Here is an 18,288-nt window from a genome sequence, read left to right as displayed (position 1 = left end):
AAAGCCAGATCGTCACATTGGCCGCTCTTCTCTCTGAAACGGTTGTACTTATCGTCTTCAAAGCTATGTCGCGTGCTGCGGTATGCGGAGACACTAAAAGCACCATAGTAGAACACAGATGAAGCTTCTAAGTTGATGTAATAGCCAGTAAGAAGTAGTACAATTCAAGTTTTAGGTATCGATTATTGATTTTTTAGCTGGCTTTGTTGCCTTGGACATGAGCTAGGACCTTAAGATTCTGCAAGAAAGGAGGACTAGCAGCCAAGTTGCAGGGGAGAATGTGAAAAGTGATCATATGTAGTAAAAACCTGAGAAATCCGTCGGTTTTCGTCATTTGTTATCGAATCGACTTAAAGCCAGATCGTCACATTGGCCGCTCTTCTCTCTGAAACGGTTGTACTTATCGTCTGCAAAGCTATGTCGCGTGCTGCGGTATGCGCAGACACTAAAAGCACCATAGTATAAAACAGATGAAGCTTCTAAGTTGATGTAATAGCCAGTAAGAAGTAGTACAACTGAAGTTTTAGGTATCGATTATTGACTTTTTAGCTGGCTTTGGTGCCTTGGACATGAGCTAGGACCTTAAGATTCTGCATGATAGGAGGACTAGCAGCCGCGTTGCACGGGAGAATGTGAAATGTGTTCATATGTAGTAGAAACCTGAGAAATCCGTCCGTTTTCGTCATTTGTTATCGAGTCGACTTAAAGCCCGATCGTCACATTGGCCGCTCTTCTCTCTGAAACGATTGTACTTATCGTCTGCAAAGCTATGTCGCGTGCTGCGGTATGTGGAGACACTAAAAGCACCATAGTAGAACACAGATGAAGCTTCTAAGTGGATGTAATAGCCAGTAAGAAGTAGTACAATTCAAGTTTTAGGTATCGATTATTGACTTTTTAGCTGGCTTTGGTGCCTTGGACACGAGCTAGGACTTTAAGATTCTGCATGAAAGGAGGACTAGCAGCCGAGTTGCACGGGAGAATGTGAAAAGTGTTCATATGTAGTAAAAACCTGAGAAATCCGTTCGTTTTCGTCAATTGTTATCGAATCGACTTAAAGGCAGATCGTCACATTGGCCGCTCTTCTCTCTGAAACGGTTCTACTTATCGTCTGCAAAGCTATGTCGCGTGCTGCGGTATGCGGAGACACTAAAAGCACCATAGTAGAACACAGATGAAGCTTCTAAGTTGATGTAATAGCCAGTAACAAGTAGTACAATTCAAGTATAAGGTACTGATTATTTACTTTTTAGCTGGCTTTGGTGCCTTTGGGCATGAGCTAGGACCTTAAGATTCTGCATGAAAGGAGGACTAGCAGCCGAGTTGCACGGGAGAATGTGAAAAGTGTTCATATGTAGTAAAAACCTGAGAAATCCGTCCGTTTTCGTCATTTGTTATCGAATCGACTTAAAGAGAGATCGTCACATTGGCCGCTCTTCTCTCTGAAACGGTTGTACTTATCGTCTGCAAAGCTATGTCGCGTGCTGCGGTATGCGCAGACACTTAAAGCACCATAGTATAAAACAGATGAAGCTTCTAAGTTGATGTAATAGCCAGTAAGAAGTAGTACAACTCAAGTTTTAGGTATCGATTATTGACTTCTTAGATGGATTTGGTGCCTTGGACATGAGCTAGGACAATAAGATTCTGCATGAAAGGAGGACTAGCAGCCGAGTTGCACGGGACAATATGAAAAGTGTTCATATGTAGTAAAAACCTGGGAAATCCGTCCGTTTTCGTCATTTGTTATCGAATCGACTTAAAGCCAGATCGTCACATTGGCCGCTCTTCTCTCTGAAACGGTCGACTTATCGTCTGCAAAGCTATGTCGCGTGCTGCGGTATGCGGAGACACTAAAAGCACCATAGTAGAACACAGATGAAGCTTCTATGATGATGTAATAGCCAGTAAGAAGTAGTACAATTAAAGTTTTAGGTTTCGATTATTGACTTTTTAGCTGGCTTTGGTGCCTTGGACATGATCTAGGACCTTAAGATTCTGCATGAAAGGAGGACTAGCAGCCGAGTTGCAGGGGAGAATGTGAAAAGTGTTCATATGTAGTAAAAACCTGAGAAATCCGTCCGTTTTCGTCATTTGTTATCGAATCGACTTGAAGCCAGATCGTCACATTGGCCGCTCTTCTCTCTGAAACGTTTGTACTTATCGCCTGCAAAGCTATGTCGCGTGATGCGGTATGCGGAGACACTAAAAGTACCATAGTAGAACACAGATGAAGCTTCTAAGTTGATGTAATAGCCAGTAAGAAGTATTACAATTCAAGTTTTAGGTATCGATTATTGACTTTTTAGCTGGCTTTGGTGCCTTGGACATGAGCTAGGACCTTAAGATTCTGCATGAAAGAAGGACTAGCAGCCGAGTTGCACGGGAGAATATGAAAAGTATTCAAATGTAGTAAAAACGTGAGAAATCCGTCCGTTTTCGTCATTTGTTATCGAATCTGCTTAAAGCCAGATCGTCACATTGGCCGCTCTTCTCTCTGAAACGGTTGTACTTATCGTCTTCAAAGCTATGTCGCGTGCTGCGGTATGCGGAGACACTAAAAGCACCATAGTAGAACACAGATGAAGCTTCTAAGTTGATGTAATAGCCAGTAAGAAGTAGTACAATTCAAGTTTTAGGTATCGATTATTGATTTTTTAGCTGGCTTTGTTGCCTTGGACATGAGCTAGGACCTTAAGATTCTGCAAGAAAGGAGGACTAGCAGCCAAGTTGCAGGGGAGAATGTGAAAAGTGATCATATGTAGTAAAAACCTGAGAAATCCGTCGGTTTTCGTCATTTGTTATCGAATCGACTTAAAGCCAGATCGTCACATTGGCCGCTCTTCTCTCTGAAACGGTTGTACTTATCGTCTTCAAAGCTATGTCCCGTGCTGCGGTATGCGGAGACACTAAAAGCACCATAGTAGAACACAGATGAAGCTTCTAAGTTGATGTAATAGCCAGTAAGAAGTAGTACAATTCAAGTTTTAGGTATCGATTATTGACTTTTTAGCTGGCTTTGGTGCCTTGGACATGAGCTAGGACCTTAAGATTCCGCATGAAAGGAGGACTAGCAGCCGAGTTGCACGGGAGAATGTGAAAAGTGTTCATATGTAGTAAAAACCTGAGAAATCCGTCCGTTTTCGTCATTTGATATCGAATCGACTTAAAGCCAGATCGTCACATTGGCCGCTCTTCTCTCTGAAACGGTTGTACTTATCGTCTTCAAAGCTATGTCGCGTGCTGCGGTATGTGGAGACACTAAAAGCACCATAGTAGAACACAGATGAAGCTTCTAAGTTGATGTAATAGCCAGTAAGAAGTAGTACAATTCAAGTTTTAGGTATCGATTATTGATTTATTAGCTGGCTTTGTTGCCTTGGACATGAGCTAGGACCTTAAGATTCTGCAAGAAAGGAGGACTAGCAGCCGAGTTGCACGGGAGAATGTGAAAAGTGTTCATATGTAGTAAAAACCTGAGAAATCCGTCCGTTTTCGTCATTTGATATCGAATCGACTTAAAGCCAAATCGTCACATTGGCCGCTCTTCTCTCTGAAACGGTTGTACTTATGGTCTGCAAAGCTATGTCGCGTGCTGCGGTATGCGGAGACACTAAAAGCACCATAGTAGAACACAGATGAAGCTTCTATGATGATGTAATAGCCAGTAAGAAGTAGTACAATTAAAGTTTTAGGTATCGATTATTGACTTTTTAGCTGGCTTTGGTGCCTTGGACATGACCTAGGAGCTTAAGATTCTGCATGAAAGGAGGACTAGCAGCCGAGTTGCAGGGGAGAATGTGAAAAGTGTTCATATGTAGTAAAAACCTGAGAAATCCGTCCGTTTTCGTCATTTGTTATCGAATCGCCTTAAAGCCATTTCGTCACATTGGCCGCTCTTCTCTCTGAAACGGTTGTACTTATCGCCTGCAAAGCTATGTCGCGTGATGCGGTATGCGGAGACACTAAAAGCACCATAGTAGAACACAGATGAAGCTTCTAAGTTGATGTAATAGCCAGTAAGAAGTAGTACAATTCAAGTTTTATGTATCGATTATTGACTTCATAGCTGGCTTTGGTGCCTTGGACATGAGCTAGGACCTTAAGATTCTGCATGAAAGGAGGACTAGCACTTGAGTTGCACGGGAGAATGTGAAAAGTGTTCATATGTAGTAAGAACCTGAGAAATCCGTCCGTTTTCGTCATTTGTTATCGAATCGACTTAAAGCCAGATCGTCACTTGGCCGCTCTTCTCTCTGAAACGGTTCTACTTATCGTCTGCAAAGCTATGTCGCGTGCTGCGGTATGCGGAGACACTAAAAGCACCATAGTAGAACACAGATGAAGCTTCTAAGTTGATGTAATAGCCAGTAAGAAGTAGTACAATTCAAGTTTTAGGTATCGATTATTGATTTTTTAGCTGGCTTTGTTGCCTTGGACATGAGCTAGGACCTTAAGATTCTGCAAGAAAGGAGGACTAGCAGCCAAGTTGCAGGGGAGAATGTGAAAAGTGATCATATGTAGTAAAAACCTGAGAAATCCGTCCGTTTTCGTCATTTGTTATCGAATCGACTTAAAGCCAGATCGTCACATTGGCCGCTCTTCTCTCTGAAACGGTTGTACTTATCGTCTTCAAAGCTATGTCGCGTGCTGCGGTATGCGCAGACACTTAAAGCACCATAGTATAAAACAGATGAAGCTTCTAAGTTGATGTAATAGCCAGTAAGAAGTAGTACAACTCAAGTTTTAGGTATCGATTATTGACTTCTTAGATGGATTTGGTGCCTTGGACATGAGCTAGGACAATAAGATTCTGCATGAAAGGAGGACTAGCAGCCGAGTTGCACGGGACAATATGAAAAGTATTCAAATGTAGTAAAAACGTGAGAAATCCGTCCGTTTTCGTCATTTGTTATCGAATCTGCTTAAAGCCAGATCGTCACATTGGCCGCTCTTCTCTCTGAAACGTTTGTACTTATCGCCTGCAAAGCTATGTCGCGTGATGCGGTATGCGGAGACACTAAAAGTACCATAGTAGAACACAGATGAAGCTTCTAAGTTGATGTAATAGCCAGTAAGAAGTATTACAATTCAAGTTTTAGGTATCGATTATTGACTTTTTAGCTGGCTTTGGTGCCTTGGACATGAGCTAGGACCTTAAGATTCTGCATGAAAGAAGGACTAGCAGCCGAGTTGCACGGGAGAATATGAAAAGTATTCAAATGTAGTAAAAACGTGAGAAATCCGTCCGTTTTCGTCATTTGTTATCGAATCTGCTTAAAGCCAGATCGTCACATTGGCCGCTCTTCTCTCTGAAACGGTTGTACTTATCGTCTTCAAAGCTATGTCGCGTGCTGCGGTATGCGGAGACACTAAAAGCACCATAGTAGAACACAGATGAAGCTTCTAAGTTGATGTAATAGCCAGTAAGAAGTAGTACAATTCAAGTTTTAGGTATCGATTATTGATTTTTTAGCTGGCTTTGTTGCCTTGGACATGAGCTAGGACCTTAAGATTCTGCAAGAAAGGAGGACTAGCAGCCAAGTTGCAGGGGAGAATGTGAAAAGTGATCATATGTAGTAAAAACCTGAGAAATCCGTCGGTTTTCGTCATTTGTTATCGAATCGACTTAAAGCCAGATCGTCACATTGGCCGCTCTTCTCTCTGAAACGGTTGTACTTATCGTCTTCAAAGCTATGTCCCGTGCTGCGGTATGCGGAGACACTAAAAGCACCATAGTAGAACACAGATGAAGCTTCTAAGTTGATGTAATAGCCAGTAAGAAGTAGTACAATTCAAGTTTTAGGTATCGATTATTGACTTTTTAGCTGGCTTTGGTGCCTTGGACATGAGCTAGGACCTTAAGATTCCGCATGAAAGGAGGACTAGCAGCCGAGTTGCACGGGAGAATGTGAAAAGTGTTCATATGTAGTAAAAACCTGAGAAATCCGTCCGTTTTCGTCATTTGATATCGAATCGACTTAAAGCCAGATCGTCACATTGGCCGCTCTTCTCTCTGAAACGGTTGTACTTATCGTCTTCAAAGCTATGTCGCGTGCTGCGGTATGTGGAGACACTAAAAGCACCATAGTAGAACACAGATGAAGCTTCTAAGTTGATGTAATAGCCAGTAAGAAGTAGTACAATTCAAGTTTTAGGTATCGATTATTGATTTATTAGCTGGCTTTGTTGCCTTGGACATGAGCTAGGACCTTAAGATTCTGCAAGAAAGGAGGACTAGCAGCCGAGTTGCACGGGAGAATGTGAAAAGTGTTCATATGTAGTAAAAACCTGAGAAATCCGTCCGTTTTCGTCATTTGATATCGAATCGACTTAAAGCCAAATCGTCACATTGGCCGCTCTTCTCTCTGAAACGGTTGTACTTATGGTCTGCAAAGCTATGTCGCGTGCTGCGGTATGCGGAGACACTAAAAGCACCATAGTAGAACACAGATGAAGCTTCTATGATGATGTAATAGCCAGTAAGAAGTAGTACAATTAAAGTTTTAGGTATCGATTATTGACTTTTTAGCTGGCTTTGGTGCCTTGGACATGACCTAGGAGCTTAAGATTCTGCATGAAAGGAGGACTAGCAGCCGAGTTGCAGGGGAGAATGTGAAAAGTGTTCATATGTAGTAAAAACCTGAGAAATCCGTCCGTTTTCGTCATTTGTTATCGAATCGCCTTAAAGCCATTTCGTCACATTGGCCGCTCTTCTCTCTGAAACGGTTGTACTTATCGCCTGCAAAGCTATGTCGCGTGATGCGGTATGCGGAGACACTAAAAGCACCATAGTAGAACACAGATGAAGCTTCTAAGTTGATGTAATAGCCAGTAAGAAGTAGTACAATTCAAGTTTTATGTATCGATTATTGACTTCATAGCTGGCTTTGGTGCCTTGGACATGAGCTAGGACCTTAAGATTCTGCATGAAAGGAGGACTAGCACTTGAGTTGCACGGGAGAATGTGAAAAGTGTTCATATGTAGTAAGAACCTGAGAAATCCGTCCGTTTTCGTCATTTGTTATCGAATCGACTTAAAGCCAGATCGTCACTTGGCCGCTCTTCTCTCTGAAACGGTTCTACTTATCGTCTGCAAAGCTATGTCGCGTGCTGCGGTATGCGGAGACACTAAAAGCACCATAGTAGAACACAGATGAAGCTTCTAAGTTGATGTAATAGCCAGTAAGAAGTAGTACAATTCAAGTTTTAGGTATCGATTATTGATTTTTTAGCTGGCTTTGTTGCCTTGGACATGAGCTAGGACCTTAAGATTCTGCAAGAAAGGAGGACTAGCAGCCAAGTTGCAGGGGAGAATGTGAAAAGTGATCATATGTAGTAAAAACCTGAGAAATCCGTCCGTTTTCGTCATTTGTTATCGAATCGACTTAAAGCCAGATCGTCACATTGGCCGCTCTTCTCTCTGAAACGGTTGTACTTATCGTCTTCAAAGCTATGTCGCGTGCTGCGGTATGCGCAGACACTTAAAGCACCATAGTATAAAACAGATGAAGCTTCTAAGTTGATGTAATAGCCAGTAAGAAGTAGTACAACTCAAGTTTTAGGTATCGATTATTGACTTCTTAGATGGATTTGGTGCCTTGGACATGAGCTAGGACAATAAGATTCTGCATGAAAGGAGGACTAGCAGCCGAGTTGCACGGGACAATATGAAAAGTGTTCATATGTAGTAAAAACCTGGGAAATCCGTCCGTTTTCGTCATTTGTTATCGAATCGACTTAAAGCCAGATCGTCACATTGGCCGCTCTTCTCTCTGAAACGGTCGACTTATCGTCTGCAAAGCTATGTCGCGTGCTGCGGTATGCGGAGACACTAAAAGCACCATAGTAGAACACAGATGAAGCTTCTATGATGATGTAATAGCCAGTAAGAAGTAGTACAATTAAAGTTTTAGGTTTCGATTATTGACTTTTTAGCTGGCTTTGGTGCCTTGGACATGATCTAGGACCTTAAGATTCTGCATGAAAGGAGGACTAGCAGCCGAGTTGCAGGGGAGAATGTGAAAAGTGTTCATATGTAGTAAAAACCTGAGAAATCCGTCCGTTTTCGTCATTTGTTATCGAATCGACTTAAAGCCAGATCGTCACATTGGCCGCTCTTCTCTCTGAAACGTTTGTACTTATCGCCTGCAAAGCTATGTCGCGTGATGCGGTATGCGGAGACACTAAAAGTACCATAGTAGAACACAGATGAAGCTTCTAAGTTGATGTAATAGCCAGTAAGAAGTATTACAATTCAAGTTTTAGGTATCGATTATTGACTTTTTAGCTGGCTTTGGTGCCTTGGACATGAGCTAGGACCTTAAGATTCTGCATGAAAGAAGGACTAGCAGCCGAGTTGCACGGGAGAATATGAAAAGTATTCAAATGTAGTAAAAACGTGAGAAATCCGTCCGTTTTCGTCATTTGTTATCGAATCGACTTAAAGCCAGATCGTCACATTGGCCGCTCTTCTCTCTGAAACGGTTGTACTTATCGTCTTCAAAGCTATGTCGCGTGCTGCGGTATGCGGAGACACTAAAAGCACCATAGTAGAACACAGATGAAGCTTCTAAGTTGATGTAATAGCCAGTAAGAAGTAGTACAATTCAAGTTTTAGGTATCGATTATTGATTTTTTAGCTGGCTTTGTTGCCTTGGACATGAGCTAGGACCTTAAGATTCTGCAAGAAAGGAGGACTAGCAGCCAAGTTGCAGGGGAGAATGTGAAAAGTGATCATATGTAGTAAAAACCTGAGAAATCCGTCGGTTTTCGTCATTTGTTATCGAATCGACTTAAAGCCAGATCGTCACATTGGCCGCTCTTCTCTCTGAAACGGTTGTACTTATCGTCTTCAAAGCTATGTCCCGTGCTGCGGTATGCGGAGACACTAAAAGCACCATAGTAGAACACAGATGAAGCTTCTAAGTTGATGTAATAGCCAGTAAGAAGTAGTACAATTCAAGTTTTAGGTATCGATTATTGACTTTTTAGCTGGCTTTGGTGCCTTAGACATGAGCTAGGACCTTAAGATTCCGCATGAAAGGAGGACTAGCAGCCGAGTTGCACGGGAGAATGTGAAAAGTGTTCATATGTAGTAAAAACCTGAGAAATCCGTCCGTTTTCGTCATTTGATATCGAATCGACTTAAAGCCAGATCGTCACATTGGCCGCTCTTCTCTCTGAAACGGTTGTACTTATCGTCTTCAAAGCTATGTCGCGTGCTGCGGTATGTGGAGACACTGAAAGCACCATAGTAGAACACAGATGAAGCTTCTAAGTTGATGTAATAGCCAGTAAGAAGTAGTACAATTCAAGTTTTAGGTATCGATTATTGATTTATTAGCTGGCTTTGTTGCCTTGGACATGAGCTAGGATCTTAAGATTCTGCAAGAAAGGAGGACTAGCAGCCGAGTTGCACGGGAGAATGTGAAAAGTGTTCATATGTAGTAAAAACCTGAGAAATCCGTCCGTTTTCGTCATTTGATATCGAATCGACTTAAAGCCAAATCGTCACATTGGCCGCTCTTCTCTCTGAAACGGTTGTACTTATGGTCTGCAAAGCTATGTCGCGTGCTGCGGTATGCGGAGACACTAAAAGCACCATAGTAGAACACAGATGAAGCTTCTATGATGATGTAATAGCCAGTAAGAAGTAGTACAATTAAAGTTTTAGGTATCGATTATTGACTTTTTAGCTGGCTTTGGTGCCTTGGACATGACCTAGGAGCTTAAGATTCTGCATGAAAGGAGGACTAGCAGCCGAGTTGCAGGGGAGAATGTGAAAAGTGTTCATATGTAGTAAAAACCTGAGAAATCCGTCCGTTTTCGTCATTTGTTATCGAATCGCCTTAAAGCCATTTCGTCACATTGGCCGCTCTTCTCTCTGAAACGGTTGTACTTATCGCCTGCAAAGCTATGTCGCGTGATGCGGTATGCGGAGACACTAAAAGCACCATAGTAGAACACAGATGAAGCTTCTAAGTTGATGTAATAGCCAGTAAGAAGTAGTACAATTCAAGTTTTATGTATCGATTATTGACTTCTTAGCTGGCTTTGGTGCCTTGGACATGAGCTAGGACCTTAAGATTCTGCATGAAAGGAGGACTAGCACTTGAGTTGCACGGGAGAATGTGAAAAGTGTTCATATGTAGTAAGAACCTGAGAAATCCGTCCGTTTTCGTCATTTGTTATCGAATCGACTTAAAGCCAGATCGTCACTTGGCCGCTCTTCTCTCTGAAACGGTTCTACTTATCGTCTGCAAAGCTATGTCGCGTGCTGCGGTATGCGGAGACACTAAAAGCACCATAGTAGAACACAGATGAAGCTTCTAAGTTGATGTAATAGCCAGTAAGAAGTAGTACAATTCAAGTTTTAGGTATCGATTATTGATTTTTTAGCTGGCTTTGTTGCCTTGGACATGAGCTAGGACCTTAAGATTCTGCAAGAAAGGAGGACTAGCAGCCAAGTTGCAGGGGAGAATGTGAAAAGTGATCATATGTAGTAAAAACCTGAGAAATCCGTCCGTTTTCGTCATTTGTTATCGAATCGACTTAAAGCCAGATCGTCACATTGGCCGCTCTTCTCTCTGAAACGGTTGTACTTATCGTCTTCAAAGCTATGTCGCGTGCTGCGGTATGCGGAGACACTAAAAGCACCATAGTAGAACACAGATGAAGCTTCTAAGTTGATGTAATAGCCAGTAAGAAGTAGTACAATTCAAGTTTTAGGTATCGATTATTGACTTTTTAGCTGGCTTTGTTGCCTTGGACATGAGCTAGGACCTTAAGATTCCGCATGAAAGGAGGACTAGCAGCCGAGTTGCACGGGAGAATGTGAAAAGTGTTCATATGTAGTAAAAACCTGAGAAATCCGTCCGTTTTCGTCATTTGATATCGAATCGACTTCAAGCCAGATCGTCACATTGGCCGCTCTTCTCTCTGAAACGGTTGTACTTATCGTCTGCAAAGCTATGTCGCGTGCTGCGGTATGCGGAGACACTAAAAGCACCATAGTAGAACACAGATGAAGCTTCTATGATGATGTAATAGCCAGTAAGAAGTAGTAGAATTCAAGTTTTAGGTATCGATTATTGACTTTTTAGCTGGCTTTGGTGCCTTGGACATGGGCTAGGACCTTAAGATTCTGCATGAAAGGAGGACTAGCAGCCGCGTTGGATGGGAGAATGTGAAAAGTGTTCATATGTAGTAAAAACCTGAGAAATCCGTCCGTTTTCGTCATTTGTTATCGAATCGACTTAAAGCCAGATCGTCACATTGGCCGCTCTTCTCTCTGAAACGTTTGTACTTATCGCCTGCAAAGCTATGTCGCGTGATGCGGTATGCGGAGACACTAAAAGCACCATAGTAGAACACAGATGAAGCTTCTAAGTTGATGTAATAGCCAGTAAGAAGTATTACAATTCAAGTTTTAGGTATCGATTATTCACTTTTTAGCTGGCTTTGGTGCCTTGGACATGAGCTAGGACCTTAAGATTCTGCATGAAAGGAGGACTAGCAGCCGAGTTGCACGGGAGAATATGAAAAGTATTCAAATGTAGTAAAAACCTGAGAAATCCGTCCGTTTTCGTCATTTGTTATCGAATCGACTTAAAGCCAGATCGTCACATTGGCCGCTCTTCTCTCTGAAACGGTTGTACTTATCGTCTTCAAAGCTATGTCGCGTGCTGCGGTATGTGGAGACACTAAAAGCACCATAGTAGAACACAGATGAAGCTTCTAAGTTGATGTAATAGCCAGTAAGAAGTAGTACAATTCAAGTTTTAGGTATCGATTATTGCCTTTTTAGCTGGCTTTGATGCCTTGGACATGAGCTAGGACATTAAGATTCTGCATGAAAGGAGGACTAGCAGCCGCGTTGCACGGGAGAATGTGAAATGTGTTCATATGTAGTAAAAACCTGAGAAATCCGTCCGTTTTCGTCATTTGTTATCGAATTGACTTAAAGCCAGATCGTCACATTGGATGCTCTTCTCTCTGAAACGGTTGTACTTATCGTCTGCAAAGCTATGTCGCGTGCTGCGGTATGCGGAGACACTAAAATCACCATTGTAGAACACAGATGAAGCTTCTAAGATGATGTAATAGACAATAAGAAGTAGTACAATTCAAGTTTTAGGTATGGATTATTGTCTTTTTAGCTGGCTTTGGTGCATTGGGCATGAGCTAGGACCTTAAGATTCTGCATGAAAGGAGGACTAGCAGCCGAGTTGCACGGGAGAATCTTAAAAGTGTTCATATGTAGTAAAAACCTGAGAAATCCGTCCGTTTTCGTCATTTGTTATCGAATCGACTTAAAGCCAGATCGTCACATTGGCCGCTCTTCTCTCTGAAACGGTTGTACTTATCGTCTGCAAAGCTATGTCGCGTGCTGCGGTATGCGCAGACACTAAAAGCACCATAGTAGAACACAGATGAAGCTTCTAAGATGATGTAATAGCCAGTAAGAAGTAGTACAATTCAAGTTTTAGGTATCGATTATTGACTTTTTAGCTGGCTTTGGTGCCTTGAACATGAGCTAGGACCTTAAGATTCTGCATGAAAGGAGGACTGGAAGCCGAGTTGCACGGGAGAATGTGAAAAGTGTTCATATGTAGTAAAAACCTGAGAAATCCGTCCGTTTTCGTCATTTGTTATCGAATCGACTTAAAGCCAGATCGTCACATTGGCCGCTCTTCTCTCTGAAACAGTTGTACTTATCGTCTTCAAAGCTATGTCGCGTGCTGCGGTATGCGGAGACACTAAAAGCACCATAGTAGATCACAGATGAAGCTTCTAAGTTGATGTAATAGCCAGTAAGAAGTAGTACAATTCAAGTTTTATGTATCGATTATTGACTTCTTAGCTGGCTTTGGTGCCTTGGACATGAGCTAGGACCTTAAGATTCTGCATGAAAGGAGGACTAGCACTTGAGTTGCACGGGAGAATGTGAAAAGTGTTCATATGTAGTAAGAACCTGAGAAATCCGTCCGTTTTCGTCATTTGTTATCGAATCGACTTAAAGCCAGATCGTCACATTGGCCGCTCTTCTCTCTGAAACGGATGTACTTATCGCCTGCAAAGCTATGTCGCGTGATGCGGTATGCGGAGACACTAAAAGCACCATAGTAGAACACAGATGAAGCTTCTAAGTTGATGTAATAGCCAGTAAGAAGTATTACAATTCAAGTTTTAGGTATCGATTATTGACTTTTTAGCTCGCTTTGGTGCCTTGGACATGAGCTAGGACCTTAAGATTCTGCATGAAAGGAGGACTAGCAGCCGAGTTGCACGGGAGAATATGAAAAGTATTCAAATGTAGTAAAAACCTGAGAAATCCGTCCGTTTTCGTCATTTGTTATCGAATCGACTTAAAGCCAGATCGTCACATTGGCCGCTCTTCTCTCTGAAACGGTTGTACTTATCGTCTTCAAAGCTATGTCACGTGCTGCGGTATGCGGAGACACTAAAAGCACCATAGTAGAACACAGATGAAGCTTCTAAGTTGATGTAATAGCCAGTAAGAAGTAGAACAATTCAAGTTGTAGGTATCAATTATTGATTTTTTAGCTGGCTTTGTTGCCTTGGACATGAGCTAGGACCTTAAGATTCTGCAAGAAAGGAAGACTAGCAGCCAAGTTGCAGGGGAGAATGTGAAAAGTGATCATATGTAGTAAAAACCTGAGAAATCCGTCCGTTTTCGTCATTTGTTATCGAATCGACTTAAAGCCAGATCGTCACATTGGCCGCTCTTCTCTCTGAAACGGTTGTACTTATCGTCTTCAAAGCTATGTCGCGTGCTGCGGTATGCGGAGACACTAAAAGCACCATAGTAGAACACAGATGAAGCTTCTAAGTTGATGTAATAGCCAGTAAGAAGTAGTACAATTCAAGTTTTAGGTATCGATTATTGACTTTTTAGCTGGCTTTGGTGCCTTGGACATGAGCTAGGACCTTAACATTCTGCATGAAAGGAGGACTAGCAGCCGAGTTGCACGGGAGAATGTGAAAAGTGTTCATATGTAGTAAAAACCTGAGAAATCCGTCCGTTTTCGTCATTTGTTATCGAGTCGACTTAAAGCCAGATCGTCACATTGGCCGCTCTTCTCTCTGAAACGGTTGTACTTATCGTCTGCAAAGCTATGTCGTAAGCTGCGGTAGGTTGAGACACTGAAACCACCACAGTAGAACACAGATGAAGCTTCTAATTTGATGTAATAGCCAGAAAGAAATTGTACAATTCAAGTTTTAGGTATCGATTATTGACTTTTTAGCTGGCTTTGATGCCTTGGACATGAGCTAGGACCTTAAGAATCTGCATGAAAGGAGGACTAGCAGCCGTGTTGCAGGGAAGAGTGTGAAAAGTGTTCATATGTAGTAAAAACCTGAGAAATCCGTCCGTTTTCGTCATTTGTTATCGAATCGACTTAAAGCCAGATTGTCACATTGGCCGCTCTTCTCTCTGAAACGGTTGTACTTATCGTCTGCAAAGCTATGTCGCGTGTTGCGGTATGCGCAGACACTAAAAGCACCATAGTATAAAACAGATGAAGCTTCTAAGTTGATGTAATAGCCAGTAAGAAGTAGTACAACTGAAGTTTTAGGTATCGATTATTGACTTTTTAGCTGGCTTTGGTGCCTTGGACATGAGCTAGGACCTTAAGATTCTGCATGATAGGAGGACTAGCAGCCGCGTTGCACGGGAGAATGTGAAAAGTGTTCATATGTAGTAAAAACCTGAGAAATCCGTTCGTTTTCGTCAATTGTTATCGAATCGACTTAAAGGCAGATCGTCACATTGGCCGCTCTTCTCTCTGAAACGGTTCTACTTATCGTCTGCAAAGCTATGTCGCGTGCTGCGGTATGCGGAGACACTAAAAGCACCATAGTAGAACACAGATGAAGCTTCTAAGTTGATGTAATAGCCAGTAAGAAGTAGTACAATTCAAGTATAAGGTACTGATTATTTACTTTTTAGCTGGCTTTGGTGCCTTGGGCATGAGCTAGGACCTTAAGATTCTGCATGAAAGGAGGACTAGCAGCCGAGTTGCACGGGAGAATGTGAAAAGTGTTCATATGTAGTAAAAACCTGAGAAATCCGTCCGTTTTCGTCATTTGTTATCGAATCGACTTAAAGAGAGATCGTGACATTGGCCGCTCTTCTCTCTGAAACGGTTGTACTTATCGTCTGCAAAGCTATGTCGCGTGCTGCGGTATGCGCAGACACTTAAAGCACCATAGTATAAAACAGATGAAGCTTCTAAGTTGATGTAATAGCCAGTAAGAAGTAGTACAACTCAAGTTTTAGGTATCGATTATTGACTTCTTAGATGGATTTGGTGCCTTGGACATGAGCTAGGACAATAAGATTCTGCATGAAAGGAGGACTAGCAGCCGAGTTGCACGGGACAATATGAAAAGTGTTCATATGTAGTAAAAACCTGGGAAATCCGTCCGTTTTCGTCATTTGTTATCGAATCGACTTAAAGCCAGATCGTCACATTGGCCGCTCTTCTCTCTGAAACGGTCGACTTATCGTCTGCAAAGCTATGTCGCGTGCTGCGGTATGCGGAGACACTAAAAGCACCATAGTAGAACACAGATGAAGCTTCTATGATGATGTAATAGCCAGTAAGAAGTAGTACAATTAAAGTTTTAGGTTTCGATTATTGACTTTTTAGCTGGCTTTGGTGCCTTGGACATGATCTAGGACCTTAAGATTCTGCATGATAGGAGGACTAGCAGCCGAGTTGCAGGGGAGAATGTGAAAAGTGTTCATATGTAGTAAAAACCTGAGAAATCCGTCCGTTTTCGTCATTTGTTATCGAATCGACTTAAAGCCAGATCGTCACATTGGCCGCTCTTCTCTCTGAAACGTTTGTACTTATCGCCTGCAAAGCTATGTCGCGTGATGCGGTATGCGGAGACACTAAAAGTACCATAGTAGAACACAGATGAAGCTTCTAAGTTGATGTAATAGCCAGTAAGAAGTATTACAATTCAAGTTTTAGGTATCGATTATTGACTTTTTAGCTGGCTTTGGTGCCTTGGACATGAGCTAGGACAATAAGATTCTGCATGAAAGAAGGACTAGCAGCCGAGTTGCACGGGAGAATATGAAAAGTATTCAAATGTAGTAAAAACGTGAGAAATCCGTCCGTTTTCGTCATTTGTTATCGAATCGACTTAAAGCCAGATCGTCACATTGGCCGCTCTTCTCTCTGAAACGGTTGTACTTATCGTCTTCAAAGCTATGTCGCGTGCTGCGGTATGCGGAGACACTAAAAGCACCATAGTAGAACACAGATGAAGCTTCTAAGTTGATGTAATAGCCAGTAAGAAGTAGTACAATTCAAGTTTTAGGTATCGATTATTGATTTTTTAGCTGGCTTTGTTGCCTTGGACATGAGCTAGGACCTTAAGATTCTGCAAGAAAGGAGGACTAGCAGCCAAGTTGCAGGGGAGAATGTGAAAAGTGATCATATGTAGTAAAAACCTGAGAAATCCGTCGGTTTTCGTCATTTGTTATCGAATCGACTTAAAGCCAGATCGTCACATTGGCCGCTCTTCTCTCTGAAACGGTTGTACTTATCGTCTTCAAAGCTATGTCCCGTGCTGCGGTATGCGGAGACACTAAAAGCACCATAGTAGAACACAGATGAAGCTTCTAAGTTGATGTAATAGCCAGTAAGAAGTAGTACAATTCAAGTTTTAGGTATCGATTATTGACTTTTTAGCTGGCTTTGTTGCCTTGGACATGAGCTAGGACCTTAAGATTCCGCATGAAAGGAGGACTAGCAGCCGAGTTGCACGGGAGAATGTGAAAAGTGTTCATATGTAGTAAAAACCTGAGAAATCCGTCCGTTTTCGTCATTTGATATCGAATCGACTTAAAGCCAGATCGTCACATTGGCCGCTCTTCTCTCTGAAACGGTTGTACTTATCGCCTGCAAAGCTATGTCGCGTGCTGCGGTATGCGGAGACACTAAAAGCACCATAGTAGAACACAGATGAAGCTTCTATGATGATGTAATAGCCAGTAAGAAGTAGTAGAATTCAAGTTTTAGGTATCGATTATTGACTTTTTAGCTGGCTTTGGTGCCTTCGACATGGGCTAGGACCTTAAGATTCTGCATGAAAGGAGGACTAGCAGCCGCGTTGGATGGGAGAATGTGAAAAGTGTTCATATGTAGTAAAAACCTGAGAAATCCGTCCGTTTTCGTCATTTGTTATCGAATCGACTTAAAGCCAGATCGTCACTTTGGCCGCTCTTCTCTCTGAAACGTTTGTACTTATCGCATGCAAAGCTATGTCGCGTGATGCGGTATGCGGAGACACTAAAAGCACCATAGTAGAACACAGATGAAGCTTCTAAGTTGATGTAATAGCCAGTAAGAAGTATTACAATTCAAGTTTTAGGTATGGATTATTGACTTTTTAGCTGGCTTTGGTGCCTTGGACATGAGCTAGGACCTTAAGATTCTGCATGAAAGGAGGACTAGCAGCCGAGTTGCACGGGAGAATATGAAAAGTATTCAAATGTAGTAAAAACCTGAGAAATCCGTCCGTTTTCGTCATTTGTTATCGAATCGACTTAAAGCCAGATCGTCACATTGGCCGCTCTTCTCTCTGAAACGGTTGTACTTATCGTCTTCAAAGCTATGTCGCGTGCTGCGGTATGTGGAGACACTAAAAGCACCATAGTAGAACACAGATGAAGCTTCTAAGTTGATGTAATAGCCAGTAAGAAGTAGTACAATTCAAGTTTTAGGTATCGATTATTGATTTATTAGCTGGCTTTGTTGCCTTGGACATGAGCTAGGACCTTAAGATTCTGCAAGAAAGGAGGACTAGCAGCCGAGTTGCACGGGAGAATGTGAAAAGTGTTCATATGTAGTAAAAACCTGAGAAATCCGTCCGTTTTCGTCATTTGATATCGAATCGACTTAAAGCCAAATCGTCACATTGGCCGCTCTTCTCTCTGAAACGGTTGTACTTATGGTCTGCAAAGCTATGTCGCGTGCTGCGGTATGCGGAGACACTAAAAGCACCATAGTAGAACACAGATGAAGCTTCTATGATGATGTAATAGCCAGTAAGAAGTAGTACAATTAAAGTTTTAGGTATCGATTATTGACTTTTTAGCTGGCTTTGGTGCCTTGGACATGACCTAGGAGCTTAAGATTCTGCATGAAAGGAGGACTAGCAGCCGAGTTGCAGGGGAGAATGTGAAAAGTGTTCATATGTAGTAAAAACCTGAGAAATCCGTCCGTTTTCGTCATTTGTTAT

This window comes from Schistocerca gregaria, unplaced genomic scaffold (assembly GCF_023897955.1).
Source record: "Schistocerca gregaria isolate iqSchGreg1 unplaced genomic scaffold, iqSchGreg1.2 ptg000441l, whole genome shotgun sequence".
NCBI lineage: Eukaryota > Metazoa > Arthropoda > Insecta > Orthoptera > Acrididae > Schistocerca > Schistocerca gregaria.
This window is presented reverse-complemented; position numbering follows the sequence as displayed.